We start from the raw sequence: 18,887 nt of genomic DNA on the forward strand, positions 1-18,887 counted from the left end.
TGTTCGTTCCCCACTCCGGGTCACTGTCCGTGTGGAGTTTTCACATTCTCCCTGTGTCTGCGTGGGCCTCACCCCCACAACCCAAAGATATGCAGGGTAGATGGATTGGCCACAATAAACATTGTCCCTCAATTGGAAAAAAAGAGTTGGATACTCTAAATTTTAGAAAAAATTGATTGCTGTAATTTGAACTTTGATCTGGCATTTATTCAATTTTAAAATTATTTTGCATTCATGCATGTGCAATTAGTGCATAATATCCCCTACTTCACGGGGATGGTATGCTCTATAAATCTCCTGACTTTTCTACAGTTGTTAATGCAGGCTGGATACTGGGAGGAGGGACCTGCAAACCTACACTGTACTTGCACATGTATGTCTTGGGTGATATTACTTTTCCTTTGTTTTAGTGGCAGTGTACTCCAAGTGATGACTGACAAATAGGCTATTAAATATGCAAAGCATAATGGCATCATGATATCCTCATGACCACCATGTGTATTATGACATAGTGAGATTGTATTGCCCATTACAATAGGGGCTGGTTTAACACAGTTGACTAAACAGCTGGCTTGCAATGCAGAACAATGCCAGCAGCTGTACTGGCCTCCCCGAATGTAACTTCATTGACGCCTACTTGTGACAATAAGCGACTATTATTATTAATTATCAGTTATTTTTGGCCAAGTCAGACCAGCGCTAGCTGCTGAGAATAAGGCAGTAAAATGGCTTGCCCAACATTCTTAAAGAAATTTGGTGGATTTACCTCTATATCTAGACTCTAAAGGTGCAGAGGGGTATGTTGAGAGCGCTGGAGTATGGCATTGAGTGGAGGCTCAACCATGATCATGTTGATTGATGAAGCAGGCCGGAAGGGCCGAATGGCCTCCTATTTTCTATGTTTTTATATGACAACTGTCTGTGGGAGATGATAGATGAAAAACATTATAAAAGCAGCTTGACCTATATTGATTCCTTTACTTGCTAACAAACATCTTCAAGCTTTTGTCCATCTTCCTTAGTAGGTCTAAATTATGTTGTCAACATAATTGGAAATCTTGAAGTTCATTATTTACAGCTTCTTTCAATATGATTAATGTTATTAGGAAAGTTGTGCATTCATACCTAATGTTTGCCTATTTTTGAGTGGTGTTTGGTTGGCATTTTGATTTGCTGAATGTCCTTTGCAATTTTTGATCCACCATGTGATAATTTAATTGAACTATTTTCACTTCACCTGGATAGTGACAGGTGCTGTTTTCAAGGGTATGTTTGATTAAATGGATCTATTCCAGTGACTGATGATCATAACATCTGCTTGAGCTGTCTTCTAATATTGCACAACTCCTAGTGGTTTGCAGTTTGTTTTGGTTCAGTTAGGAGGATTGACTTCACTATCATTCATCAAAAGGTTAACCAACTGGGCAGCATGGTGGTGCAATGGTTAGCACTGCTGCCTCACGCGCCGAGGTCCCAGGTTCAATCCCGGCTCTGGGTCACTGTCTGTGTGGAGTTTGCACATTCTCCGTGTTTGCATGGGTTTCGCCCCCACAACCCGAAGATATGCAGGGTAGGTGGATTGGCCTACTAAACTGCCCCTTAATTGGAAAAAATGGATTGGGTACTCTAAATATATTTTAAAAAAAGTTATCAACTGTCAGAAGACTCAAACTTAGTTTCTTCGGCATAAACAGTTGTTCGTAACTCTGATGTCTGATTGAGTTGGGTGATGCTTACAAAGGATGATCATGGGCTAGACGCCATTCATGCTCATGTTAATTCTTTGAACTAGCTATTCAATTGGTCCCATTTCCCTGTTCTTTCCCCATAACTCTGCAGATATTTCCCCTTGGAATCTCTCTTTGAACATTACCTTTGAATTCCACCACCTATAAGATAGTACATTCCGATCATCATGAACCTGCTGTGTTAAAATAAATTCTCCTCTGGTTCTTTAGCCAATTATTTTCAATAAATGTCCACTGGTTACCAACACTCCCGGTGGAAACAGCTTCTCCCTATCTACTCCTTTTAAAGCCATTTTTGGACATATATCTGTTAGAACAAGGCCTGAAGTGCGGGTTCAATTCCCATACCAGCTTACAGGAACAGGCGCCGGAATGTGGCGACTCGGGGCTTTTCACAGTAACTTCATACTTGTGACAATAAAAGGTTGTTATTATTATTATTAATGGTATTGTATTGTTAAGATAAAGAGGTGAAGCACATTGTTTCATTAAGTACTGAGAGCCCTATGAAGAGAGACTGCTGGGACTCTGGATTGGGAGATGAGCAGCTGACATTTGTAATGCTGCATTACCTATTATCAAGAAAAGTATCGATTTTTTAAAAAATATCAATTTGGGGTATCCCAATTATTTTTTTTCCAATTAAGGGGCAATTTGGTGTGTCCAATCCACCCAACCTGCACATCATTGGTTTTGGGGGGTGGGTTGGGGAGGTGAAACCCATGCAGGCACGGGGAGAATGTGCAAACTCCATACAGACAATGACCCAGAGTGGGATCGAACCTGGGTCCTCAGCCCTGTAGGCAGCAGTGCTTGCCACTGTGCCACTAAGAAAGGTATTGACATCCAGATTCATATTTAAACTGGCTTAGGATCAGAACATGGTAAGAAAATGCCCAAAGTGAAGTTTAGAAATTAAGAATTTTTTTTCAGAAGGAGTTTGCAATCTTGTGCAAAAAAGTGGCCGACGGCTATAAAGTGTCAGGGTATAATTAACCCTTCTGTTCTCCAAAGCAAATCTTCCGTCCAGTGCAAATACAGTGGATAAGTGGACATGGATCATGGCTTCACTGAAGAGAAACCAAGGTATGGCTGTGGCATTGTCATTTCCTGGCAAGTAAAATTAACAGCAGGACCTTTGTGACCTGGACGCCCATCAGTTGAACACTGATGAAGGTTTGGATATTCGATTAAGTTTCAATTATGAAATTTATAAGAAAGGTGCTTACGAGTCCTGATCAGACTTTGATAGATTTAGAAAGATGGATGGTTATTCCATAGACAAATAGATCAAGGATTTTAATAAATTACATAAAAGATTGCAGAAATTTAATTTGGAAATTCCTTGTTCAGTATTGCTTTCAAATTGTTCCTGATCTTGACTGAAGCTCCGGTATGTGAATGAGTATACTATTCACATTCTTTTAATTGCACCGTGTTGGACAGTGGTTGCACATCAACCGTATGTGGAACAGATTAGTTGAAATGTTAATTAGATTTGCTAAGTAGGAAGGATCGAATATACAAGTCGCTTGGTATTTATACTTAAGATAAAATAATATGTAAACTTAAATAAAATGTAACTAAATTTTAAATTTAAAAAAAGTTTAAAAGTTTTGCGTGCTTCAGATTCTGGGATGACAGTACATTGAAATCACTGAAAAGAGTGGTGAGTTGGAGTAAGCCATTTAATTAGTAGAGATATAGTATCCAGTGCAGCACCCTTTCTGCTGAGCAAACGCTCCATGAAAATGGCACAAATGAAACTGCACATGGTCTTTGGAAAGTTAATAGATTTGCAATTTATCAAATCAGGACATTATTGTGTACCTTTAACAAAACCTAGCATCTCCAATCGGAATGTTCAAGAAATGTTAATGGCATTGACTGCAGTGACTTTCTGTGCTCTCCGTACAATGGTTGCATCCTTTTGGTATGCATGTTATCCTCGTATTGCGTTGTCCTTTGAATGCTACGTGGATAACCTCTCTTTGGGTTAATGTACATTAGATAAAGGGTGTGACTGGGAAAATTTTAAGGATTAACCTTGAAAAAGAGATGTTAGAGAGAAAAGATCTCAAAAAAAAAAGGGGCGACCTATGTAAGCAGTGATCAGACTGCTTTACTGAAAGGAATGCTTGTTCAAAGAAACTCGGAGGTCCTGGAAGTGAGATATCTTGTATTATAATGGGTTATACAATGAGTTTCTCAGGGTTGTGTCCTAGGCCCAATCATTTTCAGCTGCTTTATCAATGACCTTCCATCATAAGGTCAGATGTGGGGATGTTTTTTTTTTTAGAAAATATTTTATTGAGGCATTTATAATTTTAACATTTTAAACAACAAAGAGATCCAACAAGCCTTCCTGCTGACGGTCAATTCTCCTTGAAGTATCTGTCCTCCACCTCCTCAAAACCCTGCTCATCGGACCACAGTCATATGAGCCCTGTGGACCACCTTGAATTGGATCAGGCTAAGCCTGGCATACGACGAGGATGCATTAACTCTCCTCAGGGCCTTCTCAACTCAACCTTCCAGCTCTTCCTCCCACTTCCTCTTTACCTCCCCAAATGGACCCCTTCCCACTCCATCAGTTCCTTATATATTTCCGAGACCCCCCTCCTCAACCCCTATTTTTGACATCACCTTATCCTGTAGCCCCCTTAGTGGGAGGCAAGGGAAGCCCGGGACCTGCCTCTGGACAAAATCCCGCACTTGCAAATACCGGAAACCATCCCCCCCCCGGCAACTCAAACTCTTCCTCTAGCTCCCCCAGGCTCGGGAAACCTTCCTCAATGAAGAGATCCCCAAATCTCTCAACCCCTGCCCGCTGCCACCTACTGAAGCCCTTGTCCAGACCCCCGGAGAGAACCGGTGATTGTTACAGATCGGTGACCACACCAATGCCCCCTCCAGTCTCATGTGCTGCCTCCATTGTCCCTGCACCCTCTGAGCTGACACCGGGTTTGTGGAGTACCGAGCTGGCGGGAACGGCAGAGTTGCCGTTAACAAAGCCTTCAGACTTGTGCGTTGCAAGATGCTGCTTCCACTCGCACCCACACCGACCCCTTTCCCCACTACCCATTTCCTAACCATCGATATATTAGCCGCCCAGTAGTAATTAATAAAGTTCAGAAGGGCCAAGCCCCCCTCCCCACGGCCCCGCTCAAGAAGGACCCTCTTCACCCTCGGGGCTTTCCCGGCCCATATAAACCCCCTAGATCGCCGCATTCATCTTCCTAAAAAATGCTTTGGGGGTGAAGATTGGGAGACACTGAAACACGAATAGCAATCTCGGGAGGACTGACCCGACTGTAAATTCTATGATTCTACGACATATCTATGATATTTATGACTCTCATTTTCACAGTGTGTACCCTCCTGCCAATGGCAGTGGGAGCACGTCCGACCTACGGAAGTCCTCTTTCATTTGCTCAATCAACCTGCCCAATTTTAATTTATTTTTTTAAAAAAATGTTTAATTTTCCTTTTTCACATTTTCTCCCAAATTTACAGCCAACAATATACAATAATCAGTAACAAATGTAATGTCAATCCCTATATCAGTAACAACGATCCCATCCTCCCACCAAACCCCAGACATAGGCCCGCATGTTAACATAAACAAATGACAAAAAGGAATCAGGAATCACCCATAGTCACCATTAACACTCAGCCCCCAATCCCCCTAATGTTCAATGTAATCCAATTCTCGAAAGTGCATAATGAATAACGCCCATGAATTGTAGAACCCCTCCATCCTTCCCCTCAGTTCAAATTTGACCTTTTCAAGCGTTATGAATTCCAGCACGTTCTCCCCGCCACGCCAGGGCACAAGGTGGAGAGGTTGATCTCCACCCTAACAGGATCCGCCTTCGGGCGATCAACGAGGTGAAGGCTACAACATCTGCCTCCGCGCCTGTTTCCAACCCTGGCTGGTCCAACACCCCGAATATGGCCTCCCGAGGGCCCGGGTCCAGTTTCACGTGCACCACTTTAGAGATTACCCTAAACACCTCTTTCCGGTAACCCTCCAGCTTTGGACAGGACTAAAACATATGAACGTGGTTGGCGGGGCCCTCCCTGCAACTTTCACACACATCTTCTACCCCCTCAAAGAGCCGGCTCATCTTCGCCCTTGTAAGGTGCGCTCTATACACCACCTTCAGCTGTATCAGCCCCAACCTCGCACTCGAGGTGGAGGTGTTCACCCTCCGGAGCACCTCACACTAGAACCCCTCCTCCATACACTCTCCCAACTTTTCCTCCCACTTTGCCTTGATCTCTTCTAGCGGCGCCTTCTCCTCCTCCAAAATAGCCCCGTAAAGCGCCGATACTACCCCCTTCTCTAATCGCCCTGTCGTCAGCACCTCCTCCAGCAATATGGAAGCCGGCTCTACTGGGAAGTTCTGTATCTCCTTTCTGGCAAAGTCTTGAACCTGCATGTATCTAAATATTTCCCCTGCTCCAGCCCATACTTCGCTCCCAGCTCCTTCAATCCTGCAAAACGACCCCCAAGAAATAAATCTTTTTGTGTCCTAATTCCTTTCTCCTCCCATCTCCGAAAATTTCCATCCCACTTCCCTGGCTCAAATCTATGGTTCCCCCGAATCGTCATTTCCCTTGACCCTGCCCCCAACCCGATGTGCTGTCGTAACTGCCTCCAAATTCTCAACGAAGCTATTACTACCGGACTCCCTGAGTATCTCCCTGGGGCCCCCGGGAGCGGCGCTGTCGCTTGCGCCTTCAATCCCGACCCCCTACACAAAATCTCCATTCTGACCCATTGGGTGTCAACCCCTCTGACCCAACTCTGTACCTTCTCCACATCCACTGCCCAGTAACAATACATCAGGTTTGGAAGTCCCAAACCCCTGCCTGCCTTCCTTTCTGTAGTAGCACCTTTTAAATTCTGGCCACCTTCCTCCCCATATGAACAAGGTAATCATCCCTTCAATCTCTCTTTAAAAAATGCCATTGGCAGGAAAATCGACAGGCATTGAAAATAAACAGGAATCGCCCAATTTTAATTTATGAAGCTGACCCCAGTCCCTTGCCACTTGAATCCCCAGGTACCTAAAACTCCCTCCCACCAATTTGAACGGCATCTCCCTCTGCCCCCTTGCCTGGATCGCAAAAACCCCACTCTTGCCCATATTCAGTTTGTAAGCACCCCCCCCCCCCCCCCCCCCCCCAAAAACCCACCTCACTATTCCCTGTCAAATATTTGATGTTCGCAGCGCCATTGCCAAAGACTCTATGGCCAGGGCAAACAGCAGTAGGGAGAGTGGACCCCCCTTTCTTTTCCCCCGGCACAGGCTAAAATATTCCGATCGAACCCGGTTTGTCCTTCCGTTCGCCACCAGTACCTGATATAGCAACCGGACCCAATCTACAAATTCCTGTCCAAACCCAAACCTTCCCAGGACATCCCACAAATACTTCCACTCCACCTGATCAAAGGCCTTTTCTGCATCCATGGCCACCACCACCTCAACCTAGCGCTCCTCCACAGGCATCATTATTACATTAAGGAGCCACCTAATGTTGAATGCCAGGTGTCACCGATTAACAAATCCCATCTGGTCCTCCCTTATTGCCCCTGGAACGCAATCCTCTATACGTGTGGCCAGAATCTTCCACATTTAGCAGGGAGATTGGCCTTTACGACTCTCAGCTCTCCGGATCCTTATCCCACTTCAAAATAAGGGAACTCGATGCCTGCGATAACATTGGGGGGAGCACTCCCAGCTCCTTTGACTCATTAAAAGCCTTTACCAGAAGCAGCCCTAACAGCCCGGAAAACGTTTTGTGGAACTCAACCGGGTATCCGTCAGGTCCCGGGGCTTTGCCCGATTGCATCGCTCCCAATCAGTCTATAACCTCCCCAAGCCCGATTGGGGCTCCCAAATCGTCCACCAACTCCTCGTCTATCCTCGGGAACTCCAGCCCCCCCCCAGAAATCACTTCATCCCCTCCTCCCCGGCTGGAGGTTCCGATTTATACAATTTCCTGTAACCCCCCCTGTATCCCTCACTTTCCCAATATCTCTCACCGCCTCCTGTTTCCTCAGCTGGTGCGCCAACATCCTGCTGGCTTTTCCCCCATATTCATACATGCCCCCTTTACCCTCCTCAGCTGTCCCTCCGTCTTACCTGTGGACAGGAGCCCAAATTCTAGCTGCAGTCACTGACGTCTCTGCATCCCTCCTGTCCACCTGTAAAATTTTGCCTACTAATCTGTCCAACTCCGCCCGCTCGGCCTTCTCCTTATGGGCCCGAATTGAGATGAATTCCCCCCTAATAACCGCCTTCAGTGCCCCCCAAACCATCCCGCCGAAACCTCACCCGAGTCATTGATCCTTACGTATCCCCGAATGGCCCTGCTCACTCCTCCTCCGCTAGCAGCCCCACATCCAACCTTCATTGCAGGCGCTGGACCTTTCCTCTGCTGACTTGCATGTCCACCCAGTGCGGGGCATGGTCTGACACCACTATTGCTGAATATTCAGCATCTACCACCTCAGCCAGCAACGTCTTATCCATAACAAAACAGTCTATCTGGGAATACACTTTATGCACATTGGAGTAGAATAAAAACAACTTACTCCTCGGCTTCCCAAATCTCCACCGATCTCCACCATGCGTTCCATGAACCCCCGAAGTTCCTTTGCCATAGCTGATACGTTCCCAGACCTAGAACTCGACCGGTCCAGCCTTGGATCCAGGACCGCATTGAAATCTCCCCCCATAATCAGTCAATGTGAATCCAGGTCCGGGATCTTCCCCAGTACCCATCTGACAAACTCAGCATCATCCCAGTTCGGGGCATGTATGTTTACCAATACCACGGCCATTCCCTCCAACTTCCCACTAACCATAACATATCTACCCCACTGGTCCGCTTCTATGTTTCCCACCTCGAATGCCATCTGCTTATTAACCAAGATCGCCACCTCCCTCGTTTTAAAGTCTAGCCCTGAGTGGAACACCTGTCCAACCCATCCCTTCCTTAACCTAATCTGATCCTCCATCTTCAAATGTGTCTCCTGCAACATGGCCATGTCTGCCTTCAGTTGCCTCAAGTGTGCAAACACACGGGCCCTTTTGGCCTATTCTGTCCCCAAACGTTCCACGTGACCAGACTGATCAGGGGGAACCCCGCACCCCCTCCCCTGCCGATCAACCTCTCCTAGGCCAGTCTTTGGCACATGTCCCGCACCTCCCCTGGCCCGCCCTTGGGCAACCACCGTCATCAACTCTTGTCAAGACCCAGAAATTACTAAAAGAAAAAGTCAACGAGCAAGAAAATCTTTGGCGGCGCGGTGGTGCAGTGGTTAGCACTGCTGCCTACAGGGCTGAAGACCCAGGTTCGATCCCGGCTCAGGTCACTTTCTGTGCAGTTCTCACATTCCCCCATGTCTGCGTGGGGTTCACCCCCACAACCCAAGGATGTGCAGGTTAGGTGGATTGGACACACTAAATTGCCCCTTAATTGGAAAAAATAATTTGATACTCTAAGTTTTAAAAAAAATAGCAAGAAAACCTGTGGATCGTTGGGCTACCGGAGGGCACAGAGAGGAGGAATCCCACAGAGTTTGTGGCGGTGATGCTCGGGAAGCTGGTTGGGGAAGACGACTTCACCAAGCCCCCAGAGGTGGACCACGCCCACAGGTGACTACGGTAGCGGCCCAAGGCGGGGAACCACTGTGGGCGATGTAGTGAGGTTCCATAGGCTCCAGGGCAAAAGGTGGGCAAAAAACACGAGGGCGTGCAAGTGAGAAGGACACACCGTTAGCTTGTACCAAGACATTGGAGCATACCTGGCCAAACGCTGGGCAGAATTTAATGGCACCAAAACTGCTCTGTTCAAGAGCAAACTGCGGTTTAGCATGCTCTACCCCGCCAGTCTATGGGTCACTTAACTGGGGCAAGAACGATTATTTTGACTCCCCCGAAGGAGGCCAACAAGTTTATTTGGAAGAACAAACTCGAGACGCATCTGTAAAGGACAGCGGTCAAAAAGCGAGCATTAACGATCCAGAGGGACCAGGGCCAACCAATAAACGCACGAAACTCGGATGACGTAGAGTTTGTCAAGAAAACAGTGCAGGAAAACCCCTACTTAGACTCCACCGACTCATCATGGCGGGGGACTTCAACTGTGTACAGGACTCGAAGATGGACAGATCCTACCCTAGGACGGGAGCCATATCAGGAATGACACAAGAGTCTTCATGGAGCAGATGGGGAGGGGTGGACCCATGGAGATTCAATCAACTGAGGGAGAAGGAATTCTCCTCCTTCCATATGCATAAGGCTTCTTCATAGTGAGGAAATTGGTGCTTCCAGGGATCGTGGGGACGGAATATTCCACAAAAGTGATCTCCAACCACACTACATGGACGTGAGGTTGGAGACGGGCTGCGCCCAGCCCCATGGAGGCCGGAAGCGGCCCTCCTTGCCGAAGAGGAATCTTGTGTAAGAATATCAAGCCATTGGTTATGGAACCTGTAACCAGAACGGAGAGGTCTCACCCGTCAAGCTCTGGGAGGCACTGAAGGCAGTGATCAGGGGGGAAATAAGATCCTCTTGGGCGTTTAAGACAGGAAGGAAATGGTGGCCCGGCAGCGGCTGATAGACTCGCCCTAAACGAGACCAATAGAGTCTTGGTAAACTTCTAGTGGAGGCTGTACACCCATGAGCTCACGGAGGGGGGACTCTGAGATGAAACTGTTCTTCAATGGACTGGATATGCCAGTTGTGGGTGAAGACAGAATACAGGTGCTGAAAACTAGGGCTGGATGTGATCGTGGAGTGTATTAAGTCCATGCAGTCAGGTAAGGCACCGGGATCGGATGGGTTCCCGGTGGACATTTAAAAAAGGTTTGTGGCAGCATTGGCCCCGCACATGTGAGAGGTGTTCAAAGATTTACTGTTGAAGGGGGCCCTGCACTCCCGCTGGCACAGGCCTCGATCTCACTGATCCCCCTAAAAAAGTTAAGGACCTGACGGAATGCGGGTCATATAGACGCATCTCACTCATGATCACGAATGCTAAAGTTCTGGCGAAAGCTCTGGCAAGGTGACTTGCTTGCCAGAAGTGATCATGGGAGATCAGACCGGATTTGTTAAGGGCATACGGCAAACAGCGAACATCAAATGCCTGCTGAACATAATTATGACCCAACCCGGGGAGAAGACACCAGAAGTGATAGTCTTCCTGGGCCCTGGGAAAGCCTTCTGTCGAGTAGAATGAAGATACCTCCTGGAGGTGCTTGGATGGTTTGGATTTGGACCAGGATTCAACTCGCAGGTGAAACTATTGTACAACCCTCCTACTGCGAGCATACGGGTGAGCGCTACTAATGCCGAATACTTTCAGCTGCCCAGGGGAACAAGGCAGAGGTACCCGTTGTCCCCGTAGCTGTTCACACCGGCAATTGAGCCACTGGCCATCGCTCTCAGATCAGTGAAGGGATGGACGGGCATTTGGAGAGGGAGCACAGAGTTTTTTTCAATGCGGATGACCTCCTCTGTCAAACCCCCTGGCCAGCATGGGCAGGTAACAGAACTCCTAAGGGAGTTCGGAGCCTTCTCCGGTTACAAACTCAACCTGGGTAAGGGCCAAATCTTGCTGGTGAACCCCCAAGGGGGAGGAGTGGAGATGGAGGCACGACCATTTAAACTGACCCAGCCCAAATTCAAGTACCTGGGGATACAAATAGCTCACACCTGGACGAGGATCCATAAGTGGAACCTGTCCAACCTGGTGGAAGAGGTGAAGATGGACCTGCAAAGATGGGACTCACTCCCACTATCCCTAACGGGAAGGTTACAGCCGCTTTAAACAAAATAAACATACTGCCAAGGTTCCTTTCCTTATTCAGAACACTTACGATCTTTGTCCCCAAATCCACCTATATCAGGGTTGACAAGCTAATCATGGCCTTTGTTTGGGTGGGAAAGAGCCCGATAGTAGTAGCCACGTTAAAGACCTGGAACCAGTTCAAGCACCACTTGGCAGTATGTCTGTTTAAGCCCCCTGGTAAGAACCATAAATTTACATGAGATAGACGCCACGTTCGAGACACGGAAAGAGGACGGAGGGGTACTGACGGTGGGGGGGCTTGGATGGTAGAGTAGCGACCCTGGCAGAACTGAGATGCCCAACCCCGAAAGGGAATGAGCTTCGATATCTGCAGAGACAAGGACATTCCCCCAGCTACCCAGACACACACTGCTGCACAGGTTGTTAGCACTGGACTGACTACAGGGAGACAAATTGGCGATATATATTGACGACTTTTGGAAGAGGCCGGGACCCCACTCGACGAAATGCAACGGAAATGGTGGGGGGAGCTGGGCATGGAGGTAGGGGGAGGACTTTGGATCAGGCACTGCACAGGATCAACTCCACCATGTAGGGCCGAGCCGAATGCAACTTGTTTTTTTAAAAAGTAATTTACAGTATCCAATTATTTATTTATTTCCAATTAAGGGGCAATTTAGCGTGGCCAATCCATCTAACCTATATATCTTTGGGTTGTGGGGGTGAAACCCATGCAGACCCGGAGAGAATGTGCAAACTCCTCACGGACAGGTAAATATCTTTATTGTCACAAGTATGCTTACATTAACATTGCAATGAAGTTACTGTGAAAAGCCTCTAGTCGCCACATTCCGGCGCCTGTTCGGGTACACAGAGGGAGAATTCAGAATTCTCAGCTGGTACGGGACATTTATGTATAATGTGCACTTTTCAAGACCTGTAGGTGACAATGTTGGGCGTCAAAACATTTGGGACTGCAAGAGCATCAAAGCTGCAACTGAGTACTGGAAAGCTACTTGTACAGTGAGTGGGGTTCAAGTATGTGACAGACGTGGTGATGATTGGATGCCATATGGCTGTTCTGATATGCTGCTGCAGACTAAGCCACACCCGTATTTATTCAATTTTGTATAGAACTCGTCTTTGTCTTGTTCAAATCCACTGTCTTGACTTTTTGGCATAATTAATGAAGCATTTGATGGACTTAACCCTCCAGCATCCCCAGATAGTGGGAGTCATTAAATATTTTCATGTCAATCAGGAGGTACTTTAAAAAAAATACTTCCAAATAAATGTGAAATGAAAAATGCTTTTATGTACAATATTCTAGAATAAAGTGACTTGGCAATAAGGCTAAGTTATATTCTCTCAACATAAAAAGAGTTACTTCCAGAAGTCTGGCATGTTGTTTAGTTACAAATTCTGGACTGTTGTAGATATCATCTTGGATGCAGTGGCATAAGTCGCTACAGCTGTGGCCTGAACTTGGTACTTGTCTTTCACACATGTATTAAAGTATCCACCACTTGCACCGTGTTCGGTTATGAAGATCTGCTGTTTATCTGTGCCATCATGCTTCACCAAATAGCGGGAAGTAAAAAATAGCAGGAGTCCTGCCAGTAAATTTAAAGCAAGTTTAAAGAAACAAGGGTTCAGCCACAAAGTTGCTTAAAATGATTAGTTATCAAACCTCAAAGTAATTAAAGGAAAACAGTTGCCCTGCTTCTAGCTTCTAAAGGCGACAGAACTACCACTACCTCTGCTTCCAGGAAATTATATTTATTTGAGCGTATTTTGGAAGAGAACCGTGTAAGCCATATTTAAATTTAATTTGGATGATGCAGAGCTTTCACAGTAATTTGGAGCAACTGATGCTTATTGAGGTTCTGAGTAATTGAGGGACGTATAATTAGATTTTAAATGATGCATGTACTTTTCCATTTTTTTCATTAATCATGTGAGAGGATGCAGTCTGTGAAATTCGAATTATAAGTCTGTTTTTCAACCATTTTCTGTGGAAGTATTGAATTTATTTTTGCGCTATTCTTCGTTTCATTAGGAACTGATGGCACTGATTTTAAAATAATCCATCAAATTCTGTGGCTTCATTCCTCCCCATTTTTGTAATCTTTTCCAGCCCCTTAAATCTCCCTTGCCTTTATTTTCCACCAACTCTGACCCCTTCTGCACCGCTCCCACCCCCGCTTCCTTCAACCTACCATTGGTGGTTCTGCCTTCAACTACCAAGCCCCTAAACTCCAGAATTCTTTCTCCAAATCTCCATGTGTCTCTCCTTCAAGATGCTACCTCTTTGACCAAGTATTTAGCCTCACTTCCTCATGTCTCTTCATTTTGCATTGTTAATTTTTTGTTTGAATGTACTCCTTGAAGAGGCTTGGAACATTTACTATATTAAAGATATCATTCCAACTTGTTTGTTAAACAAATTTCTCAAGTCACGAGACAGAATAGAAACTGCATTTGAATCATAAATTTTTGATTTATTTCAGGAAAATTTCCGATCATTATATCCATGTTTTGAATCGTAACGTTTCATTATTGCCAATCTCGGTGTACAATTTAAGTGCCGTTGATATTTAGCTAAAATTGTAAGTGTTTTTATCTCTTAATGTCTTGAAATATCACAATTGGTTTATATGATGCATTTTAATAGCTGCCTATAGTGTTAGCACACTTACCCCTAAGTCGCAATGTTTCATGTTCAAGTCTCAATTCTGGACTTGAGCACAAAAATCATGGTTGATGCTGCATTGCATTAATAAAGGAGTTCTGTACTCTCGGGTTGCATCAGAGGATGAGAACAAACTGAGTCTGCGCTCTCGGGTAGATGTGAAGGACCTGATAGCATTTTTTCGAATAAGAGCAGCAGGGTTCTCCCCAGTGTTGTCAATATTTATCATTTAATCAACATTGCAAAGAAAGAACGGATTATTTTGTCATTATCACGTTGTTATTTAGGACGGCACGGTGGTGCAATGGTTAGCACTGCTGCCTATGGCGCTAAGGACCCGGGTTCGATCCCGGCCCCGGGTTACTGTCTGTAGAGTTTGCACATTCTCCCTGTGTTACACCGTGTCACCCCCACAACCCAAAGATGTGCAGGGTAGGTAGCATTGGCCACACTAAATTGCCCCTTAATTGGAAAAAAATAATTGGGTGCTCTAAATTTATAAAAACAAAATCACATTGCTGTTTGTGAGAGCTTGCTGTGCACAATTTAGCTGCCGTGTTTCCTGCATTGCAACAATGTCTACACTTCAATGGCTATAATTGGCATGAAAGACTATATAAAATGTTTTTTTTTGTCTCATCCTTTAGTAAAAGTAATGCCTTCCAGGATGAGATGAGATTAATCTGGCAATTGCTGTAATGAAGAAAGTGCTTCTGAAGTTCAATATTGTTGGGGTGAAGCCAAAGGATAATTATTCTGCATATCATGTGTACTCTGCCTGTGAGTGCTTGATGCAATCGTGTCTCAGATGTGTAGCCATCTTTCCTGTTTAGATTTCTCAAATCAGGTCGACACCTCCCAAGTCACAGTCATGATTAAAGTGATAAATGACTTCCAATTGGTGCATCATCTCCCCTTGTCCTCCTCAACCTTCAGACTTTGACTGAGTCGATTACGCCATTCTTGTCCACCAGCTGTTCTCTGTTGTCTAGCTTAATCAAACTGCCCTTGTTCAGTCCTGTTTTTATCTTTTAGATCATAGTCGGAGCATTATTACCATTAATTTACCTTTCAGCTCAGGATAAGCCGAAGGATTTTTTTTTGTTCCTTTCGCTTTCTCCTCTTCATGATGTCTCTTGGCAGCACCATCTGCAGACGCCCAGCTCTACCTCAGTTGTTCATCCATCGCCTTTGTACTATCAGTCTGCACGTTCACTATCCAACTTGCACCTATATTGTGCAGGCTTATCCGGCGTTTTCACTTGGGGGCCATATTTGTATATTTTTCTCACTCAAGGGGCCGATGAGCAAATTTTGGAAGGATAAGGTTTGGTACAACAATAAACTGATTTAAAAAATGACTTTCAAAGACAGAAACAATTATTGAGCCAAGGTACAGCAATGTCATAACGAATTGGTAAGTTGAAAAAATGTGGGTGGGTGAATTAAGTGTTTTTAAATTTGTTCTTGGGATGTGGGCGTCGCAGGCTGGCCTAGCATTTATTGCCCACCCCTAATTTCCCTCAAGGGGGCAGTTAAGAGTCAACCACATTGCTGTGGGTCTGGAGTCACATGTAGGCCAGACCAGATAAGGATGGCATATTTCCTTCCCTAAAGACATTAGTGAACCAAATGGGCTTTTACGACGTTCGACATGGGTTTCATGGTCATCATTAGACTTTTAATTCCAGATGATTATTGCATTCAAATTTCACCGTTCTAACCCAGGTCCCTGCAGCATTACCGGGGGGGGGGGGGGGGGGGTACGTGTTCAATCTCTCACACTCAGGCTCATTCTCTCAGTCTCCGTCTCGCACGCTCCGTCTCCGTCTCGCACGCTCCGTCTCCGTCTCGCACGCTCCGTCTCCGTCTCGCACGCTCCGTCTCCGTCTCGCACGCTCCGTCTCGCACGCTCCATCTCCGTCTCGCACGCTCCGTCTCGCACGCTCCATCTCAGTCTCGCACGCTTAGTCTCCGCCTCGCACGCTCCGTCAAGCACGCTCTGCCTCCGCCTCGCACGCTCTGCCTCCGCCTCGCACGCTCTGCCTCCGCCTCGCACGCTCTGCCTCCGCCTTGCACGCTCTGCCTCCGCCTCGCACGCTCTGCCTCCGTCTCGCACGCTCTGCCTCCGTCTCGCACGCTCTGCCTCTCACGCTCGGCCTCGGTCTCGCGCGCTCGGCCTCGGTCTCGCGCGCTCGGCCTCGGTCTCGCGCGCTCGGCCTCGGTCTCGCGCGCTCGGCCTCTGTCTCGCGCGCTCGGCCTCTGTCTCGCGCGCTCGGCCTCTGTCTCGCGCGCTCAGCCTCTGTCTCGCGCGCTCAGCCTCGCGCCCTCAGCCTCGCGCCCTCAGCCTCGCGCCCTCAGCCTCAGTCTCCCACGCAGGGTTGTGGTGATGGGAGACTTCAACTTCCCCAATATTGACTGGGACTCACTTAGTGCCAGGGGATTAGACGGGGCGGAGTTTGTAAGGAGCATCCAGGAGGGCTTCTTAAAACAATATGTAAACAGTCCAGCTAGGGAAGGGGCGGTACTGGACCTGGTATTGGGGAATGAGCCCGGCCAGGTGGTAGATGTTTCAGTAGGGGAGCATTTCGGTAACAGTGACCACAATTCAGTAAGTTTTAAAGTACTGGTGGACAAGGATAAGAGTGGTCCTAGGATGAATGTGCTAAATTGGGGGAAGGCTAATTATAACAATATTAGGCGGGAACTGAAGAACATAGATTGGGGGCGGATGTTTGAGGGCAAATCAACATCTGACATGTGGGAGGCTTTCAAGTGTCAGTTGAAAGGAATTCAGGACCGGCATGTTCCTGTGAGGAAGAAGGATAAATACGGCAATTTTCGGGAACCTTGGATAACGAGAGATATTGTAGGCCTCGTCAAAAAGAAAAAGGAGGCATTTGTCAGGGCTAAAAGGCTGGGAACAGACGAAGCCTGCCTGGAATATAAGGAAAGTAGGAAGGAACTTAAGCAAAGAGTCAGGAGGGCTAGAAGAGGTCACGAAAAGTCATTGGCAAATAGGGTTGAGGAAAATCCCAAGGCTTTTTACACGTACATAAAAAGCAAGAGGGTAGCCAGGGAAAGGGTTGGCCCACTGAAGGATAGGCAAGGGAATCTATGTGTGGAGCCAGAGGAAATGGGTGAGATACTACATGAATACTTTGCATCAGTATTCACCAAAGAGAAGAAATTGGTAGATGTTGAGTCTGGAGAAGGGTGTGTAGATATCCTGGGTCACGTTGAGATCCAAAAAGACGAGGTGTTGGGTGTCTTAAAAAATATTAAGGTAGATAAGTCCCCAGGGCCTGATGGGATATACCCCAGAATACTGAAGGAGGCTGGAGAGGAAATTGCTGAGGCCTTGACAGAAATCTTTGGATCCTCGCTGTCTTCAGGGGATGTCCCGGAGGACTGGAGAATAGCCAATGTTGTTCCTCTGTTTAAGAAGGGTAGCAAGGATAATCCAGGGAACTACAGGCCGGTGAGCCTTACTTCAGTGGTAGGGAAATTACTGGAGAGAATTCTTCGAGACAGGATCTACTCCCATTTGGAAGCAAATGGACGTATTAGTGAGAGGCAGCATGGTTTTGTGAAGGGGAGGTCGTGTCTCACTAACTTGATAGAGTTTTTCGAGGAGGTCACTAAGATGATTGATGCAGGTAGGGCAGTGGATGTTGTCTATATGGACTTCAGTAAGGCCTTTGACAAGGTCCCTCATGGTAGACTAGTACAAAAGGTGAAGTCACACGGGATCAGGGGTGAGCTGGCAAGGTGGATACAGAACTGGCTAGGTCATAGAAGGCAGAGAGTAGCAATGGAAGGATGCTTTTCTAATTGGAGGGCTGTGACCAGTGGTGTTCCACAGGGATCAGTGCTGGGACCTTTGCTGTTTGTAGTATGTATAAATGATTTGGAGGAAAATGTAACTGGTCTGATTAGTAAGTTTGCAGACGACACAAAGGTTGGTGGAATTGCGGATAGCGATGAGGACTGTCAGAGGATACAGCAGGATTTAGATTGTTTGGAGACTTGGGCGGAGAGATGGCAGATGGAGTTTAATCCGGACAAATGTGAGGTAATGCATTTTGGAAGGTCTAATGCAGGTAGGGAATATACAGTGAATGGTAGAACCCTCAAGAGTATTGAAAGTCAAAGAGATCTAGGAGTACAGGTCCACAGGTCATTGAAAGGGGCAACACAGTTGGAGAAGGTAGTCAAGAAGGCATATGGCATGCTTGCCTTCATTGGCCGGGGCATTGAGTATAAGAATTGGCAAGTCATGTTGCAGCTGTATAGAACCTTAGTTAGGCCACACTTGGAGTATAGTGTTCAATTCTGGTCGCCACACTACCAGAAGGATGTGGAGGCTTTAGAGAGGGTGCAGAAGAGATTTACCAGAATGTTGCCTGGTACGGAGGGCATTAGCTATGAGGAGCGGTTGAATAAACTCGGTTTGTTCTCACTGGAACGAAGGAGGTTGAGGGGAGACCTGATCGAGGTCAACAAAATTATGAGGGGCATAGACAGAGTGGATAGTCAGAGGCTTTTCCCCAGGGTAGAGGGGTCAATTACTAGGGGGCATAGGTTTAAGGTGAGAGGGGCAAGGTTTAGAGTAG

At 46.6% G+C, this 18,887-nt stretch overlaps 1 protein-coding gene across 1 annotated transcript in view; it reads left to right on the forward strand.

The window, feature by feature from the left end:
• The window catches only part of ubr1 (ubiquitin protein ligase E3 component n-recognin 1), a 398,703-nt gene that overhangs the window by 42,417 nt on the left and 337,399 nt on the right, over positions 1 to 18,887 (forward strand). The gene's annotated exons all lie outside the window — the stretch shown is intronic.

This window comes from Scyliorhinus torazame, chromosome 2 (assembly GCF_047496885.1).
Source record: "Scyliorhinus torazame isolate Kashiwa2021f chromosome 2, sScyTor2.1, whole genome shotgun sequence".
Classification (NCBI taxonomy): Eukaryota; Metazoa; Chordata; class Chondrichthyes; order Carcharhiniformes; family Scyliorhinidae; genus Scyliorhinus; species Scyliorhinus torazame.